Here is a 20238-nt window from a genome sequence, read left to right as displayed (position 1 = left end):
CTTCAATTTCACATTCATAACTGTAAGAAATGAGCAATCGCCAAATAAAGTTACATATATAGATATCTTTAAAACATACACATGCATTGTAGTGGCTATCTGTTACTCTTGCCTACTTAACACCCCTATTCTCTCTTCTGATAACAGCATCCTACTTTCCTTTGCAGAACCATTTTTATACTTAGAAGTTCAATGAGAATGAATTATTCCCTATGACCCAGGTCCGGAGAATGAGAATATCACAAATCTTGGCCACAACAATTAATTTTTGAGAGGACACTTTACCTAATCCAGGCCAATCAGAGTAAATAAGTGTCAGTCTTTCGTTGGAACTTCCAGAAAATAAATTTTCACTTTATGCTAAGGTGCTAAGAAGGTAATAAAAGCTTTGAGTGCAGATGCCATCTTGCAACTCAAAGGGAAGAGTGTGTGAGAGTAGAGTAAACATGGAAGAACTCAGAACCAAGGCAGAGACAGGTTCCTGATGCCATTATTTGAGCACCTAGATCCAGCTGTGCCTGAAGTCAGATACTTCTCAATCATTATGACAATTCCCTTTTAACTTAAAGTAATCTAAGACAATTTTTTTGTCACTTGCAACCAAAAGAGTCCTGATATATATATGTCTGTGATTCTATTTTAATGGGCTAGAGTAGAGGTAACTCATAGTAGTCATCCACAAATTATCCTCTTCAAATTAAATGCATCAAAGAACCTGTTTTTATAGAATTCAGGTTTTCTTGGAGTGATCTATACAATGCATCTAGACTTTATCCATGCCTTAACCTACCTCTACCTCAATAAATCCAGAAAATGACTATTGACTTACATGCTGGCAAGCTCTAGACAGGTAAATTAGATGGTTACTTTCTCTGTTCAATTAGCTAAGAAATTGAAACAGCCAAATAGCATTCATTAAGATGGATAATTTTTTAAATACTTAGGTATCCACGTATTAATAAGCTCTCACACATGAAAAGCTGTCAATTATCACAATTGTCCTTAATATGCCATGACATTATTATTCAGCTATAGAAAGTCAACAGTGCTAGGAGCCTGGATTTCAGAATACTACCAAACTATCTTACTTAGAAGCACAGTAAGTTCAATTTCAGCTAGCAAAAGGTGAGAAGAACCAGAATTTGCTGAGACATTTTTGGAAAATATCTGTGTCCTTAGCCTTTCTTCAAAATAATCAGAAAAATAATTTACCTAGAGTTTACATCACAAAAATGTTATCAGGATCCAAGTCGTATCTCTAAGATATTCAAAATTCTTTAGAACAAAAAGGTGGTAGCCCTTACATCCCCCAACTTATTCTGCCTTGCTCCTTTATAATTTCTGCCAACATAGTGAATTGAAAAAATTAAAACAAGCTCCCTGTCAGTGTTAGTATGTGTTTTTTAAGTGGTGTGAAGCCATTTCCAAAGAAGTAGTCTCAGTGATGGTCTTAGCAGTCAAATAAATTTATTTTATCTATGAAATTCCAGACTTTGGTCTGCCAAGTCTTTTATTAATTATTCCAATTATATTAATTATATTATCAATATTATTTCAATATTTCCAGAATCTCTACCAGAAAGACATAAAATTCCAATCAGTCATTTTGGGCTTTAGCATCCTCAATAGTGACCCAAAACCAAGTCACTGTTATGGACTGAACTGTGTACCCCAAAATTTACATACTGAAATCCTAACCCCCATTGTGATAGTATCTGGAGATAGGGCTTTGGGAGGTAATTCGGTTTAGATGAGGTCATGAGGGTGGGGCCCTCATGATGGGATTAGCGCCCTTATAAGAAGAAACACCAGAGACCTTGCTTCCTCTTTCTTGCCACCATGTGAAGACACAATGAGAGGGCTTCCACCTGCAAGCCAGGGCACTCATCACGGAACCAAATCACCGGGCACCTTGATCTTGGACTTCTCAGCCTCCAGAACTGTGAGAAATAAATTCCTATTGTTTAAGCCACCCAGACTATGGTATTTTGTTATGGCAGCCCTCAGGGATTAACACAATAACTAAATTACCTAATGGTGAAACTCAACTTCTTGACTTTTTTTTTGCACTTGACTTTACTATCATTTTCCCTATTTCATTTAACCCAGGTGTGCATGGTATTCACGAGTCTTTGCGGGGAAGATGGGCTCAGAGAAACAGTAATAGCCAATTTCCCTCACTCTTCTCCAGCTGCATATCACAAGACTTGCATGCCCACTAATAAATCCAACTGCTAAGTGTTTGTTGGCTCTCCAAGGGATATTTCACACATACTCATCCTTGCGGCTCCAACCCCATTGTTGATGACCTCTGTCTGCAAAAGCACCTGGGAAGGTACTATATTACAGACACTGTCACCAGGGCACAGTGTGGCAATGTCAATACCCTGCCAAGGAATTCAGCTCCCAAAGCTCCCAAAGTTCCCAAGGACTCAATCCCTGAGATGCCAAATCAACACAGTGGTAAAAAAAAAAAAAAAAAGAAAGAAAAAAAAAGGGCAGGTGATCAAGAAATCTGGATGAAATACCATGACAGGCAGACAATGTGGATTTGGTAAGTCAGTACAGAGTTCAAAGTGTTATTCAATCCCTGCTTAAGTCCTAAATTATGTCTTTTGACACCCACCAGATATGAGGAAATTTCCAGAAGAAAAGTAAGGACTCAAGCAAGGAAGAGGAATTCCTAGGACCATGTCCATCTACTCACATTTAACTACCAGGGTATTAAACTTACAAGTTACCTAATGCCTTATGTATCTGAATAAGAATTAACTTCTGGTTCTTGCCTTTAACTTTTTTCTAATCTTTTGTTCAGATCAAATCACTTTCCCCAAAGAGCTGGCTATACCCAGAGTTTCCTTCAGTCAACCAATAAATTCTTGATAAATTCTTGCCTATTTAATCCAATTATAATTGGGTTTTTCTAGCACTCTGAACCCAAAGGCTTACTGATTTACATAGTACATACAGAAAAAAACACCAGAAGGACATGCCAAATGTTAACAATTATTATCCCTAAATGATGGAATTATAGAAATTGACAAATTTTCTAAAATTAACATTAATGTCATTATTATAAGAAAAATAAACCAATTAAGGTATCTTTAATTGCTAACTTGAGGACAGGCATGTCAAATTAGTGCCAAACACTTCCTTACAACAGTTGAAACTGCAGAATCTCGATTATGTTTCTAACCAATGTCCAAAACAAACAAAGCCCTCCAGCAATGCCTTTACTGCTGCCTAGGGCCTCTAACAGCCAATTCTGAACCATGTAACAGGAGTGGCCATGGTTCTGAAAGCTAGCAGACTGAGCAGCCACACATATCTAAAGATAATCCCATGGGTGCAGAAGAATGGGGACAGTGGGCAAGGGGCTTCATGTAGGTAGCATGGAAAGTTAGGCTTTCTGTAAATAGGGAACTTACCCATTAATTAAGATGGCAAAGAATAGGACTACCCAGCAACCTCTTCCTAAAAGACCTCAAAGTTCCTAATGCATGTCACAACTCTCATCATCTCCATTTTCCTTTCATTTCTTTACTCCCTACTTCACTTCTCTTTGCTCTGCCAGAGCTGTCCATGAAAAGGTTTATATGATGAATCACTCTGCTTAAGAGTGAACACATCAGCAGTTTCTCCAGGTTCAACTCAGAACAATTATCAGCACAATTTATACCCTGAGGTTTCTAAAGTCAGACCTAATTTTCATCACCATTAGGAAATCTTCAGGATTCCCAAAATAAACTCGAGGCTTGCTCAAGTGCAACTACTTTCTATACAAAGTAGCTAAATTTATTGTTCCAAAATTAGTGTCACAACCATACTAATGCTGCCATTAGATGCCTCCACAAGCAAAGAAGACATCCTCCCTCGGGCACACTCTTTCAAAATGCGTAAGAATATAAAGACACCAAGCCTTAAAGAATCTTTAGAAAGTCTGACTTCATCCCCACATTGCCAAAAAATTCTATCCATCTTTCCTGGATAGCAATAATGAGAAAATGTGACTCAAAATATAATCCCGTTTCGGGACACCTGGGTGGCAAAGTCGGGTAAGCGTCTGCCTTCGGCTCAGGTCATGATCCCAGGGTCCTGGGATCAAACCCCGTATAGGGCGCCCTGCTCAGTGAGGAGCCTGCTTCTCCCTCTCCCTCTGCCTGCCACTCCCCCTGCTTGTGCTCTCTCTCTCTCTCTGTCCAATAAATAAATAAATAAAATCTTTATATATATATATATATATATATATACACACACACACACACACACACACACACATAACCCCATTTCAAAAGGGGAGAGGGGGCAATGCAGAAATCAAGGAAACATTACATAGGTGCTGGTTCTTTCTAAAGAAAAAATGGTCTCATTTCCCATAGATACATTAGTGCTCAAAAGATTTTGATAAAACTCTGAACATAATACAGAAATGTCCATAAGATCCTACAATAAGCTTTTCTACCTTATTTAAGTCTGCTCTGAGTAGAGGATCCAAAATTAGTGGCAGTGAGCCCCAACCTCTCTTAATTACATTCTCAGTGAAGAAAAAATTATTTAACAGGTCCTCCAACACTATACACTTGGCATTTCCAGTTTCAGTGTTTTCAGACAACATAATTCTTCATTTACCTTGTCTTATCTTCCCAAAAGACTATAGCAGGGAAGCCAACAAGCAACACACATCCACTGGCCAGCAATGACCTCAAAAATCACACCAGAATCTCAAAGACCACTTGTAAAACCTGAGTTCAACTCCTTCAAAAATGCCATATGAGTGACAAGAGCCTAATTAATATAAACAACTAAGTTTTCATGCTGTTTCTTTAAGCACTTTCCCAAAATATCAATAGGGATTTGCTAAATCATCTTCAATAAATAATAAAATGGAATCAGCTTGGTTTTTAGAACTCTTTTAGAAAAGGGGAGCACCATTTGTCAAACCAATACACTTCCTTTTAAGTTATCCACATGGCTATACTACACAAAGCTATCTGATGACAAACAGATGAGAGTGTGTATATGGGCTGGCTAGGGACTCTGATCTCCTATGAAGGTGTGCTATGAACAATCGCTGTACTGCACAGAGTAATAGCAATAAAAGTAAAGGAATCACCCTTTTCAACACAGTATGTTTTCGCTATCATTTTCCCATCCAACATTTCTTAATCCCTTCCATAAAGAACCTATACATAACACTTTCAGTCATCTGGAGATAACCTCAGTTATCGGAGGAAGGAAATGAGTGCCACTTCAAAAGAGATTCATTATTAACAGCTTCCTGTTCATAAAGGACAGGCAGAGAATTTAGTCACTTCTAAAGCTTGTGGTGATGTGTAAGGCATGGCTATTCCTTAATTGGATGCAGAATTTCCAATTAATTAAATATCAATCATAAAACTTAGAGTTCCTTTGCCTTCCCAGACCACTCCTTCTTTAGATCAATCACAAATTAATTTAAGCTGGTTTAGAAATAACATTTGTCGATTTATCACACTTTCTAAGGATGACATAAGCTCAAATCTGTCTTTCCTAGAATTATGCTCATTAAATGCTTTAGTATCCTTCTAAAGCAGAGATTAGGCATTCACCTAAAAACTGGCCAAATCCCTCTGCTGCCTTACTTATGTGGGAAAAAGCCACTAGCAAACTGGGATCATTGGAATTCAGATACAGAGGGATATAAAGAATGAGACAGGGAACTCCTACTAAGGCAAGAGAAGGTGCTCTGGGCCTGAAAAGCAAGAAAAGTCAAAGTACACATGCCAAAGCCAGCAAATATAAACAGCAAACCTAAAGGCATCAGAAGGAAGAATCAAGGTCAAGTTAGGTCCTAAAGGTCAAGGCAAATATTAAATATAAACACTAAAGTTGTCTAATGATGTGAAAATGAACTAAAGAGGCAGGGTTGTTTGGGGGCATGATGGGGCAGTGTTCTCAATAAATTTTAGGAAGGACTCGCATAAGATACTAAAGACCCTCTAAACCTTTGCTATTATGTTGGCATACTCCCTCAATTTGATCAGTGAAATGTCTTCAGCAGCTGGTTCTCACAACTTCAGGAGAAATGGATCTTCATAGCTTATGGAGCATTCACTGTTCAGATGGCGTTCTGTACATGCTCTCCTGTCCAGTGATAGCACAGGGAATTTACTTCTCAAGACAACATGACCCTAAATAAACAATAATCATGGTTAGAGTCATGGATTCAGAATTATAAGACCCAGATCCTGTGCTCAGCTCCAGTTCCATCTGAGCAAACCCCCCTTTACCCTCTGACTCAGCTTCCTCATCTGGTTGATGTATAATAACAACCGGAAGAATGAAGAGATTACAAGGCACATCCATGGATGGTGGAACTAAGTTCTGCTCTTCTGGCTTAGAAAAATCTATTCAGAAATATGAGACGGTGCTATTATATTAAACGACCTAGTAATGTACTATTCATTCTGTCACTTTTGATCTCATCTTTCCTTTGAGAAAGAGTACCAACAAATTTTCAAAAGCAAAGACTGAAAAAGCTGCATTTGGCATTTTGGGGAGGGGAAAAAAAACAACCCTTAGCAATATTCTCACCCTTTATTTCCCCTATTATTTAGTCAGAGATGTGTAGTAAGCACTCACTAGGAGTATTTAGATACCAGCTATATAAAGGAGTTGCAAAGATGAATGGGATATTTACTCTTCTTTTTTCAATGAATTTACCATCAACCGTGGCAACAGAGATAAACCTCAGCGACAGTGACCCAAAGTTGGTAAAGGCACATAACCAACTCCAGAGACCTAAGTCAGCACTAAGTACTTAAGATGATTAAAAAGCTGAGACTTCACTGAAAGAAGCAAAAAGCATGTGAATAAGGATGGGGATTTCCAAAGACAGAAAGGGAAAGGCATGCACGATGGTTCACAGATAAAAAGAATATGTGGTGCAAAGAACTAAGCTATGTCCAAGGGTGACTGACTGCAGTGAATGTGAGAATTTTATGTACAGTCCTACTGACAACCATCTACTTTGTCTCTTCAAGTAGTGTCTGTCTTCAAAACAAATACACAATCAGCAACCCAAGAGAAACCCAATAAATATTTAACAACACTGGTTATCTCTGAGCTGCATGCAAAATACGCACATGTTAAGACTGCTGGACCCCAAGATATGCTCACCCAGTCTCTAGTCTTGCCCAAGACAGATTTTAGGAAGTGTGATTCTCTATTACAATCGAACAAAATTCATGTTAAAATAAATCTTGTAAATCAATCCTTAACCAGGTTTCTAAAAAAAGTCTTAATTTTTCAAAACAAGAGCCCAAATATTTTTACAGATTCCACTGTTGGTTTACATAAAAATAAATTATAGTTATTAAATAAACTCTGAACTTCTGCCCTGTATACTCAAAAAAAAAAAAACTTGGCCAATGCCCAGTTCTTATAATGTTATATTAATCTAATCCTACTTTAAAACACATCCAAAAATGCTACCAAGTAGTTACTTGTGATCTCAGCTAAATGAATCCCCTAAAAAGGATTCTGAAAGTCAATTCCTAATTATTCTTTTCCTGGCCACTAATATAAAATAGGCCTGAACATTAAAAATTTCATTATTTGGACATTAAATCAATTGATACTAAATTTTCTCCTACAGAGTGTTTCATCCAAGTCATATAGATGGTTATGCATAAGGATTCACTTCAGAAGCATCAACTACAATTAAAATATTTCTGAAATGTTCGTTTGGTACATCCCACCATGAATGACAATTGGTTAATTTGCCTCTGAAACTGGAACGTTGTGAGTTGAGTCAAAAAAAATGCATCCTTCACATGCTGAAATCAAGCTCACTTCAGAAGTGAGTTTCTTTCCTATCTTGAATCTCGTCCTATTTCAAATGATCAAAGACTTTGAGAACAATCAGTTGACTTACAATCTTATTTGGGATATAATCACATAGAAGCAAACAGGGCTATACAACTACTGCAGTCCTTTCCTCTAAAATTTCTACTTCTATCCTCCAATATCACAAGGTTCCATTCTTCTTCTGTCAACTGACCACTTGCAAGCTCCTTCAAAAGATAGTTACTGAGATGGGGTTTTACTGAGGAGTCTTCAGCTTGCTTTCTATTTTTTGTGGCCAAGTGGTTTAAACTGTATTATTCACATTAGTTTGGGGCACTTGATTGGAAATATGACTTAATAAGGACATCCATCAGTAAATAGCACCTACCAGGAACATATATTATCTCTTTTAAGAAAGACTTCTGTGGGGCGCCTGGGTGGCTCAGTAAGTTAACCGTCTGCCTTTGGCTCAGGTCATGATCTCAGGGTCCTGGGATTGAGCCCTACATCGGGCTCCCTGCTCAGTAGGAAGCCTGCTTCTCCCTCTCACGCTCCCCCTGCTTGTGTTCCCTCTCTCACTGTCAATCTGTCAAATAAATAAAAGAAAAAAGAAAAAAAGAAATACTTCTATACACTCCTATAACCTAAGTATTATTATGTCTATATTCAAATGAAACATGTTCCAAATATGTTACATATATTACCCAGGTCACAGATCTAGAAATGGGTGGTGGGGGGCCTAGACTTAGAAAGCAGTTGTGGATTTGGCTGACCCTCAAGTCCATACTCTTTTTACTACAGCGTGCTTCCCTCTCCGTTTCTACTTCTACTCTATTTCAGAACACAGGGCTCCCTTCAAGAACCCATGCTCCTGGGGTGCCTGGGTGGCTCAGTCATTAAGCATCTATCTTCAGCTCAGGTCATGGTCCCAGGGTCCTGGGATCGAGCCCCAAATCGGGCTCCCTGCTTGGCGGGAAGCCTGCTTCTCCCTTTCCCACTCCCCACCTTGTGTTCCCTCTCTCACTGTGTCTCTCTCTCTGTCAAATAAATAAATAAAATAAAATCTTTAAAAAAAAAAAAAAGAACCCATGCTCTGTATCTCAAAAACACATCTGGCAGTTGACTTGAACTCTTTGAAAGTGAGAGATGTTAAAATTTTGATAACAATGTTTCTTTTTTTCTGTAAAGTTACCAAGCACTATATATTACCAAATGCCTTCCAATGAGTGTTAAAATTTTCCTACACTAAGCCTGGGATTGAGCTATTATTCCTTTACTTTTCAACAAGCCATCCATTCTATTCCTTTTAATTTATTTTCCTCTGATTATAAATGGCTTTAAGAGCTGTCTAAATCCATTCCAGAGCTCAAACAACTTAGCCTATAAACTTGTCAGTTTTAACTTTGGAGGTTACAGATCTTTTTAAGAGTCGGAGGACACTCATACAGAGACAAGCAGAGTTTTGTGTAAAATGGATGCGACTGTTTTGGAAAATTATTTTCTTCAAGCTCATCAAACAACTTTCAAAACATATTTTTTAAAAAACATTCATTCCAGGAATAAAACTACCCTAGGGTTTGTATGGGCCTAAGCTTCCATGATGGGTGTATATTGAAAAATAAGAATAAAATCAATCAACAGTGCATACACACCCTCATAAAATCTTAGAAGTTTAGGTGCCTGGGTGGCTCGGTCGTTAAGCGTCTGCCTTGGTCTCAGGTCATGATCCCAGGGTCCTGGGATCCAGCCCCACAATGGGCTCCCTGCTCGGCAGGAAACCTGCTTGTCCCTCTCCCACTCCCCCTGCTTGTGTTCCTTCCCTCTCTCGCTGTGTCTCTCTGCCAAATAAATAAAACCTTAAAAAAAAAAAATCTTAGAAGTTTAAAAAAAAAAAGTATCCCGTAAAAATTAGCCAAGGAACATTACAATTTTCAAGACTATCTGTCAGGGCTCAATAAATGCTTAGACTAATTCAGTACATTAGCTGAAAAAATACCTTTCCACTTTACAGCCCTATCTAGAGAGCTTTAAAAACACATGTGACCTATGTTTAAAAAGGCCTGTACCACCATGGTGACCAGCTGACCACTGTGCTTTATGGGCCCATTTCCCTAATCTCTGCCATGGTAAAATATGTCAAACAGATGTTTACAGGCACATCTCTTAGCAACATATTTAGTTCCTACTGAAAACATTTCCAGATCTACATTACAAATGCTTGCAGAGTTGTTTGCTAAGGCCCAGAAAGGTTCAGAGGGAGGATTTTCTTCTCTACTTCAAGTGCAGCGACTCTTTCAAAAGTAAGGCTGTTAGAGAATAAACTGAAGCCCAGTAGATGACATTCTGTCAAAACAATCTGCAAACATTTATTTTGCTGCCACAGTTCGGCTGAAACCAGTTCCTACTGAGATACTGACACTGCTATAATGTTGATTCATGCTTTTGTGGCTTCAAAAATTAATAACCGTAACTTTTGTTTTTAAATGGTTTGGAATTGCCAGCAGTATGCTACCTCCAACTGGCTCTAAATAAAGCAGTTCATGATTTAACTTGTCCTCAAAAACAGGAAAGCATCTCCTTCTCTGAAGCTGTGGTTCCAAACTGGTTTCTCATGCAACAAAGTAAAGCTAAAGACTGTACCACAGCCCTTCATGCTCAAGAAGTGGGTGAGAGAGAACTTCAGAGCCCTCAGCAATAGAGTCAAAAAATTAAGACTTTCTAGGGCTTTGTCATCAAATGTGTTCTTTAAATTCAAAATGCCTACGCTACGGTTGTTAAATCTTCCACAATACAAACCTCTAATGTGCGTGTTCTTCAAAACTTTCATCAGAGGGGAGAACTGAGGCATCCACCCAGCCTCAAAATACCTCTGTAAATCTCCATGCTGTCTTTAAACTTTAAAGATTCTCATGGAGGGCGCCTGGGCGGCTCAGTCGTTAAGCGTCTGCCTTCGGCTCAGGTCATGATCCCAGGGTCCCGGGATAGAGTCCCACATCGGGCTCCTTCCTCAGGGGGAAGCCTGCTTCTCCCTCTCCCACTCCCGCTGCTTGTGTTCCCTCTCTCGCTGTCTCTGTCTCTGTCAAATAAATAAAATCTTAAAAAAAAAAAAGTTAAAAAAAAAAGACTCTCATGGATTTCACATTCAAAATTAAAAATTCTGTTTGTTTTACTGTAAAAATATTTCTTTGCAAATATCCAAGCAAAAGTGATGTTTCAGGTAAATATTATATGTTTATCATGTACTTCATACCACTGCACCCTGGGAGCACCTAAAGCCCAGCCTGAGAAAGAAGTCTTCTCTGCCTCTGTTAAAGGTCAAAATCGATGCCTGCAACTTGGCTTTGCAATGGCTCAACACATGACAATGACCTGACAAACATGGTCATAACCAAACTAACTCTTATAAAGTAACAGAATGACATTCAATATCTCTTATCTATTTTTGATCTCCCGGGTAACCAAACTCAAGCCAAAGTCCTTAAACATAAGTTCAACTTCTCAACCTTGTTGAGGTGTGAACTATTAACAGAGTGATTTGGGGCAGGTCAGCTCTGCCTAAATCTATGGTATTTACATGAGTCTTAAGTTTGATGCTATTGAAGATAGAATACAGAGAAAAACAAAGAATTCCATGGGAAAGGGAGGAACCTAAAAAGTCAGCCAAATTTCCAGTCTCTCAAGATTCAGATAGTCATTGTTTGGCTTGATAATTTTATAAATTCCAAGAAAATCAAACACACTATTATTTAATATGTTTGGCTTATCCAATCTCCCTTCAATAGCATGGAGAACTAAGGGTTGACCATGAATATGCCAAGTACCTGTAGTGTGTGATCCTACCAGGCTATTGATTCATTCACAAATTTGTAGTAAGTATCTATAATGTGCCAGGAACTGTGTACACGCTACAATGCTCTGGATGGGCTCATATCCCAAAAGGGAAAAACCGACATGTAAACAGATCATTATAGTAACTGTGTGAAGTGCTTTTGATGTATTCATTCATCTAATAAACACTAATAAGCACCTACTGTGAACGGAGCCCCTACTAGGCACTATGCTAGAGGCTATAACAATTTTTTTTTTTCCTTAAAGCACTTTGGAAGTCTATAGTTTAACGTGGCTGGAGCACAGAGCATGAGAACGTGGTAAGAGAAGAGAGGAGACTATAAAAATAGATATGAGATAAATCATGAATGGCCCTATAATACTTTGATAAGGCATTTAGACTTTATCCTATAGCACCAATAGGGAAGTGTTGAGACCCTCAAGCAGGAAGTGGCAAAACCAGGTGTGTATTTTAGAAAGGTGTTTAGGGCATTGCCATAGTTTGTGGGGAGAAGGAGGGAGGGTATTCAGCAGTTCTTACTGCAATGAAGACATCTATAAAGTCGTGATTGGTAGCAGTAAACATCTGTTTGAGTGGACTGCTCTTTGCATCTCAGCATCTTGATGTTCCTGGCCGCACATGCCTTGAGAATGTAGCTTCCTGCAGTTCATCTCCAACTGTCTGTGGTAAGGCTCCCTTCCCCCAACAGCGCACTCAGCCCTCAGCATTTCTTTCACAACTCCGTTCATAAATGCACCACTTTCACTTCTTAGACAACATCTGACAAAAATACCTTATTTTCACCTATACTCTTCACATACCTACAAAAACAGTGTGGCAAATCTAGATAGACAGCATTTCCTGCTGTAGTCCAGTATCCAGTGGTATTGCTTCTGATGGGGATGGTTTAGGGAGGTAATCCAAAACTCAGACTTCCGTTTTCTTAGCTACTTTCATTCTACATTCACCACTGTTAACCCCTGATAATCAGTTATACTGCAGTATCTTTAAGTGGTTTTTTTCCAACTGTTAAAAGCAACATTGAAAGCAGGCCTTTAGCCAGACAACACCTGAGTTGTATTTTCCAGTCTCGATCATCAGATTCACCTGAGGTAATTCAAAATACAGATTACCAGGTTCCTGAGTCTCAGAAGATGTGAGGGAAGAGGGGTGAGTCAGGAATCTGTCTTTTTAAGAGAAGCCCTAGGTGAAGTTTGTAAACCATGGATCGAAGCTACCCTAATGAGTTCCTTATAATTAAAGCAGCATTAAGCACATATTTTTCTCTTAAATACTTTAATGAAACTTAGGCAATCACTTTAAGTAATTGCCACCCATTTAATGTTTACTGAAACAGTTTACAACTAATTCACATGCCATTTTCTAAACGCTTCAGGCTTACTTGGCCTTCCTGCTGCGCATTAAACAGTTTGTTAACCATTAATAAAGAGTGAAGAAAAATCCGAATCTGGAGGTCATTTTAACAGTAAAGGGGGCAGCCAAGAAGCATGATTTGTAATTAGCAAAATACATGTGAGTTCCTTGTGGCATTAACCAGAAACTTATGATCAGAGCTTTAAAGCAAAAACAGGCCATGAATAACCAACCTGTTTCCTAAACTAAGTCACCTTCTCTTTCTGTCTTCTGTCAATCAGAAAATATACAGGAAAATACTATTTTTGCATTTAACAATGAGTATTTGTGGGACAGCATTATTGATAAATAAACTCAGGGCAAAAATATACGTAAACGAAAAATAAAAATTGATAATATCTAGTAAGTGGTTACTATTCTTTATATGTAGTCCTCATTCTAAGTTCTTTGCATTTAATTTTTTTCCATTTAATAATGCCAGGTACCATATTATCTAGACCTTATAGATGAGGAAACTGAGGCACAGAGAAGTTAAGTAAACCTGTCCAAGGTCAAACAGCCAATAGGTGGCAAGGATAGGAACTGAAACCGGGAAGTCTGACTTCAAGGGGAGCCTCTGCTTTTAACCACCCTGGTGTACAGACACTGAGGGAATTACAGGCTGGAACTGTGTTTGTCAGAGGTAGAAGAGCTATGACCAAAAACACTGAAAGGAACTTCAAAACAAGTCAGGCTTAGAAATAAGTCAATCAGAGAAAGACAAGTATCATATGACCTCCCTGATATGATGAATTCTTAATCTCAGGAAACAAACTGAGGGTTGCTGGAGTGGGGGTGGGGTGGGAGGGATGGGGTGGCTGGGTGATAGACACTGGGGAGGGTATGTGCTATGGTGAGCGCTGTGAATTGTGCAAGACTGTTGAATCACAGATCTGTACCTCTGAAACAAATAATACATTAGATGTTAAAAAAAAAAAAAGAAGAAGATAGCAGGAAGGGAAAAATGAAGGGGAGGAAATCAGAGGGGGAGACGAACCTTGAGAGACGATGGACTCTGAGAAACTAACTGAGGGTTCTAGAGGGGAGGGGGATGGGGGATGGGTGAGCCTGGTGATGGGTATGAAAGAGGGCACATTCTGCGTGGAGCACTGGGTGTTATGCACAAACAATGAATCATGGAACACTACATCAAAAACATAAATAAATAAATAAATAAATAGGAAAAAAAAACCAAGTCAGGCTTAGAACCCAGTATCCAATTCACTATGTGGAAGGCACTGCACTCCGTGCCTTGGGAAATATTAATATAAAGATGAATAAAACATTGACTTTCTCATCTTCACTGCTTATTCAACTGTCATCTCTTCCATGAGCCCTTCCCTGACTCCAAAGAGCCTTCATCAGTGACTTCTGTAAGTACCCACAGGACTCTGTGTATGTCTTTCAAGTACTATTACATCACTCTTCACACTGCTTTATAATGAAATCTTCGTATGTCTGCCTCTTCTTCCACGATGTTCTAAGTTCCATGGTGCATTCCGGGAATAGGGAACAAGTCTTAGCTTCTCATCCAGTCACTAGCTTCTTAGTACACTGTACCTCAGCACACTTCTGTCTCTCAACAGATGTTTAATGAATGAAAGAACAAATGAAACACTGAGAGAGGGATGCAGATGTGAAATAACTTGCTCTATGATTCACAGTACACTTGTGGCAAAGATGAGCAACCAGTTTGTACACTCCAGCCCTAACTAGTCAAAAGTTCTAATACACCACCTGCACCACACATCTCCTCTTTCACTAAAACTGCATGATTTCACATTTTATCATACACTATGAAACATAAAATTTTGTTCACATTTCATCTTTATGCTTCATCTCTCATTTAACACAGTAAATCATTGTAGGCAGAGACCACTGCCTACCTCAATTTCTGTTGTCAGACCATTCTCAAGGCATGCATACCTGCAATTTAATTTTCAGAAGGATCTGCTGAAGAAGCCCCTACTAAAACTGAAAGTTTAGAGAGGTCAAGTCACTTGCCCAAGGTTACACAGCTAGTAAGAGACACACTAGTACTTAAATCTAACTCCAAATCCCACACTAATAACCACTGTACTATTGTTATTCTCTCAAAGATCCAAATATCAGCTCCACCTTCTACTAGAATGTGACTTTGGGGAAATTATTTAACTTTACTGATACCCATTTTTTTCTGGCTGCATTAGATAGAATTAATATGTAAGACTGTGTAAGTTCAAGGTATAAAATGTGATTATTTGATACCAGTATACATTGTAAAATGATTATCACAATTTGGTTAGTTAACACCTCCATCACTTCACATAATTACCGTGTGTGTGTGTGTGTGTGTGTGTGTGTGAACATTTAAGATTTACTCTTTTAGCAACTTTCAAGTATATAATACAGTACTGTTAACTATAGTCACCACGCTGCACATCAGATCCCCAGAATTGATTCATCTTCTTATAACTGCAAGTTTGTACCCTTTGACCAACATCTCCCTACTCCCCACACCCCAGCCCCTAATATAAACACCATTCTATTCTCTATTTCTATGAGTCCATGAGCCTCATTTTTATCATCTGTGAGGTTGACAGAGAACTCACAGGAATGAAATAAGGATTAAATAAGATAATAAACTGTCAGTCACATAGTAGGTAGTCAATAAATATGTATTGGCTGGTCCACTGACTAATAATCAGATCTGACTAATAATTCAGCACATTTGTTAACAATCAATTTAGATAATAATACTTCTATGAAACGCTGTGTTGTAAAGACAACTATGTTGGAATTTCTCTCCCAAGTAAGGAGTTCCAAGTGTTCCACAAAATTAAAAGTATAAAGAGAAGATGCCACCGTGAAGAGAGACACCTATAGATTAATATTCTGCTAGGGAGCCTTTTTATTATCCCCATTTAAAGAAGGACTCTGAAGTACGAAGTTTAAGAACTTGCCCAAGGCCAACTCAGTCACTGGGGAATCTGGAGCTAGAGTCTAGTTTCATATTGTATTCATTTATTCACAGCTGCCTTGCTTCCATACTAAGGTGTGGCTCTTTTTCTAAAAGCAGTTCCAAACTGAAACACAGCGTTCCTACCCAGTAGAGGAAGGATCCAGAAGACCTAATTTCAGATTCAGGCTCTGCCACATACCAGCTCTGTGAATCAGGCCAAAGTGTCCTCATCGATGGAATAGGAATGAAACTGTTTTCTCACAGGACTGCTCAAGATTCAATGAGACAAGGCATAGGAACAGGCCTAGCATAGAGCCAGGAATTTAACAGACACTCGATAGATGTTCATGAAACAGAATCTGGAGATCACAAGATGCAGCAAAGCAAAGTGTTGTTACCCCTTTGCTTGCAAGTATTTAAATACAGCTAGAAAGAAAGGAAGGGAGGGATAACTCCACTTATAACTTCACTTGTGTTGACACACACACGAAGTGTGCTGACATAGAACCAAAGTCACACACAGTCTTGTGATTCTGATCCTGGATTACAATGGTCAAATATGGCCTTCTGTTTTATTCTTTCTGCTAAGAGTAACAGAAATTGTGATTCCTAATCAAAAACTGGAAATGGGATGGGTCATAAATAGATAGTTTTCATCCATGTATGCAAGAAGAGCTGTTTTTCAAGCGGTGGTCCATGGGAAAGACACCAGGAGACGAAAAGCACCTTGAGGTTTGAGCAACAAAGTCACCTGCCAACATTCTGACAGAGCAACAGAGACTTGTCTGAAACACTAATAGGCATATTGCATTGCTCTGAAATACACCTTCCTGTTGTGCAGATGCCATGTGGGTTAGATTTTACTATAAACAACGAATCCTCTTTTCTCTACTCCCAAAGAAGCATTATATGGATAATGGATCTACTGCCCTCCTCTCCTATCTTAGCATTTCTCTCTCCTCCCTTTTTCTGTTCGGTCCCCAAATTTTAACCTGCAATGTGCCTCAAGTTCCCGAGATACAGGACTCAAGATCACTATCAAAATCACAGGAGAGATTAAAGCAGAGGAAAATAAGAGCTGATGGAAATTACTTTTAGGAGAGAAAATGATGGGCACAGCCTGATTCTTACACTTTTCTTTTTGGCAGATGATAAATCTCACTTATAATAGACTGTATTGTAAACCCTAGAAAACTGATTACTACAAAAGGTAAAAAAGTTTAAGGAAACATGATGGAATTGGAAAAACCATCTAAAATCCATTTACCAAAATCTACGATTAGGTAGAGTGTATGATGTTTTGCATATCCAAAACACCCTAGTTAGGCCTAACATAGCACCATCCTCCTTCTCCATAAGGTTGCAAACTCCCAATCTTAGTATTACCTATGCGTCTTACAGCAAAGGCTAGGGCACCATCGCTACTAAAGGTCATCACTGAAATACATGCGTCCAGTCTAGAAACAGGTTGCTGAAAACTATGCATTAGAGACAGAGTGCCTACCTTCCAGAATTTCAGCATACCTTGAGCTGGAGAAACAAACAGCCAAGAGCCAACAATGCACATAGTACATTTCAAAGAGAGTGAGCTACAAGCAATCCACTTAGATTCAAGACCCCTACGTCCCCTTCTGCAACCAAGTTGGCTGTTTTCATTGAGAAGGAGTATCGGTTACCTTCCCACTCCGTGAAAAGAATCAATCACTGTGGTCACAGAGAAAAGTCAGAGAGTCACAGAATTTTAGATTAGGAAGGGACCTTAGGAATTATATAGAAATAGCATTTTATGAACAAGAAAATAGAGGTTCAGAGACATAAAAGGAAAATGCCCATGTTCAGCAAGCCATTAGCAGAGACAAAAATTTCTTTTAAATTCGTAATTCTCAGCACATCACTCTTTCTACCACTATAACATACTTTATCAATAATCTGGTTGTTCTGGAAGTTTTAAGATATTTCCTTTGCTAAGACTTACGGAAAAAATCACCAATATTTACAAGCCCACAAGACTAAATATGCAGCTCCAAAATCAAATATGTGCCTCCTCCTCATGTCTACAATAATCAATGTCATTCCTACCTCAAAACTGAAATAAATAGCATCTTACTAAGCTATACCATCTTTTGCAATACTACAGAGGCACCAAGCTTTCTACAGAAAATAAAACTGGGAATGTGTCAGACTTATCATAGTAAGCGTTATTCATTTCCTCAGCACCTGTCTCCAAATGCCTAATTTCCTATGACCTAGACAACAGGGAAGCTTGTCAGTGCCAGTTGGCTGGAGTTACATATCCTTCCATCACCTTTCTGCCTCATAGATAACAAAAATGAACCTCTTAACTTGGCTCATTCAACAGTTCATTCAAACTCAGAATAAAACTTTTCTTTGGAAATATAAATGATACATTATGAACATCTAGTTGTGTGAGATATTCTGCTTCAAAAAGATGTTATAAGAATATATAAAATAGCTAGACTAATAAAGAAAATTAGTAAGATTTCACTAAAGTTAAACCCCAGAGAACATTCTCATCAGAAAAGTTAAGAGTTTCTAATGGAAACAACAAACAAATAAATTGAAGAGGAAGCCAAAGAATGAAAGGAAATTGGCCACTCATCTACAAGGCGGGATAGATGAAAACCAAGTCCCAAAAGAAAATCTGAAGCCTTTCCATAAACTGGGAAACACAGAACCTACCCCTAACTGAACCCAAACTATTTCCTGTTGACACTTTCTAACCTGAAGATGGCCCCAGCGTCCAACTGAGGAAACACATTTTCCAGGATGTGAAACTCAGCTTAGGAAATTCTGAATCTTCTTTCCAATACCGTTTGCTGTGTTAAAAAAAAAAAAAAAGGACTCTCACTTTCAACCAAACAACTAGATAATTTCTCTGAAAAACGTAATACTATCTGACCATATTTGGGCATTTGGTGACTCACAAAAAAAGACTGTTTTAAAAGTTGATAGATGCTACTCTTTAAGCATCAATGTAAAGGTAAAACACTATCAACCTTAACAATTAAACTCAGTCCTTCAAAATGCACTTTTTCACCAGGATGTGTAGAAACTAAGCCTTTACTGATCTTTGTTCTCTGCTTCCTCCTTTCTTGACCCAAAGCTGCTTGCAGAACTCCAGTACGAAATTAGCACACCTGTAATTTTTCACTCCTTAACAGTAGCCCTTATATGAATATGCCTTTTAACCACCAAAGAAGGGTATATTAGTTTATAAGTCTTCCCTGAGATGAGACATTCATTACTAATGTTTGATTACACTGGAGAGTAAATTTTAAATAATAAGGATAATTAACATTTGTGTGGTAGTTTACAGTTCACAAAGTGCTTTTTCTTAAATAAATTATATAGTTCAATTTAAATATGTCATATATTGGAAATCCACAGGTAAAAAAATGAACCTTTATCGAAACCTCACCTCTTATACAAAAATTAACTCAAAATGGATCATGGTCTTAAACATAAAATGTAAAACTACAAAACTTTTTTCCTTTCAAGTTTTTATTTAAATTCCAATTTGTTAACACATAGTGTAATATCAGTTTCAGATGTAGAATTTAGTGATTCATCACTTCTATACATCACCCAGGGCTCATCACAAGTGCACTCCATTTCCATGAGTGAAACAGGCTACGGAGATTAGCCTTTTTAAAACAATCATCCCCGCCCAGTAACCCTCAGTTTGCTCTCTGTAGTTAAGAGTCTGTTTCCTTGTTTACCTCTCTCTTTTCCCCCCATGTTCATCTGTTTTGTTTCTTAAATTCCACATATGGGTGAAATCATATGGTATTTGTCTTTCTCTGACTGACTTATTTCGCTTATCATAATACACTCTAGCTCCACACACATCATGGCAAATGGCAAGACTTCATTCTTTTTTATGGCTGAGTAATATTCCATTATATATATATATATTTATTACCTCTTCTTTATCCATTCATCAGTCAATGGACATTTGGGCTCTCTCCATAGTTTGGCGACTGTTGATAATGCTGCTATAAACATCGGGGTGCATGTATCCCTTCGAATCAGTATTTTTGTATCCTTTGGGTAAATACGTAGTAGTGCAATTGCTGGGTCGTAGGGTAGTTCTATTTTTAACTACCAGCAGCTGCACCAGTTTGCATTCTCACCAACAGTGCAAGAGGGTTCCCCTTTCTCTGCATCCTAGCCAATACCTGTTGTTGCCTATGTTGTTAATTGTAGC

General features: G+C 38.3%; 1 protein-coding gene across 8 annotated transcripts in view; it reads right to left on the bottom strand.

Moving 5' to 3' along the window:
* The window catches only part of SLC4A4 (solute carrier family 4 member 4), a 340863-nt gene that overhangs the window by 215469 nt on the left and 105156 nt on the right, over window positions 1-20238 (bottom strand). Inside the window, exon 1 of one of the 8 annotated variants that reach the window (XM_027598151.1) lies at window positions 6007-6111. The exons of the other annotated variants lie outside the window; for them this stretch is intronic. The gene's annotated coding sequence lies outside the window, so the exon portion shown is untranslated. Of the gene's footprint in view, window positions 1-6006; window positions 6112-20238 lie in introns of those variants that run through there. 8 annotated transcript variants of the gene reach the window in all.

Source organism: Zalophus californianus, chromosome 2 (assembly GCF_009762305.2).
Source record: "Zalophus californianus isolate mZalCal1 chromosome 2, mZalCal1.pri.v2, whole genome shotgun sequence".
Lineage (NCBI taxonomy): Eukaryota > Metazoa > Chordata > Mammalia > Carnivora > Otariidae > Zalophus > Zalophus californianus.
The sequence above is the reverse complement of the archived record's forward strand: the minus strand, read 5'-3'. Positions and strand labels throughout refer to the sequence as shown.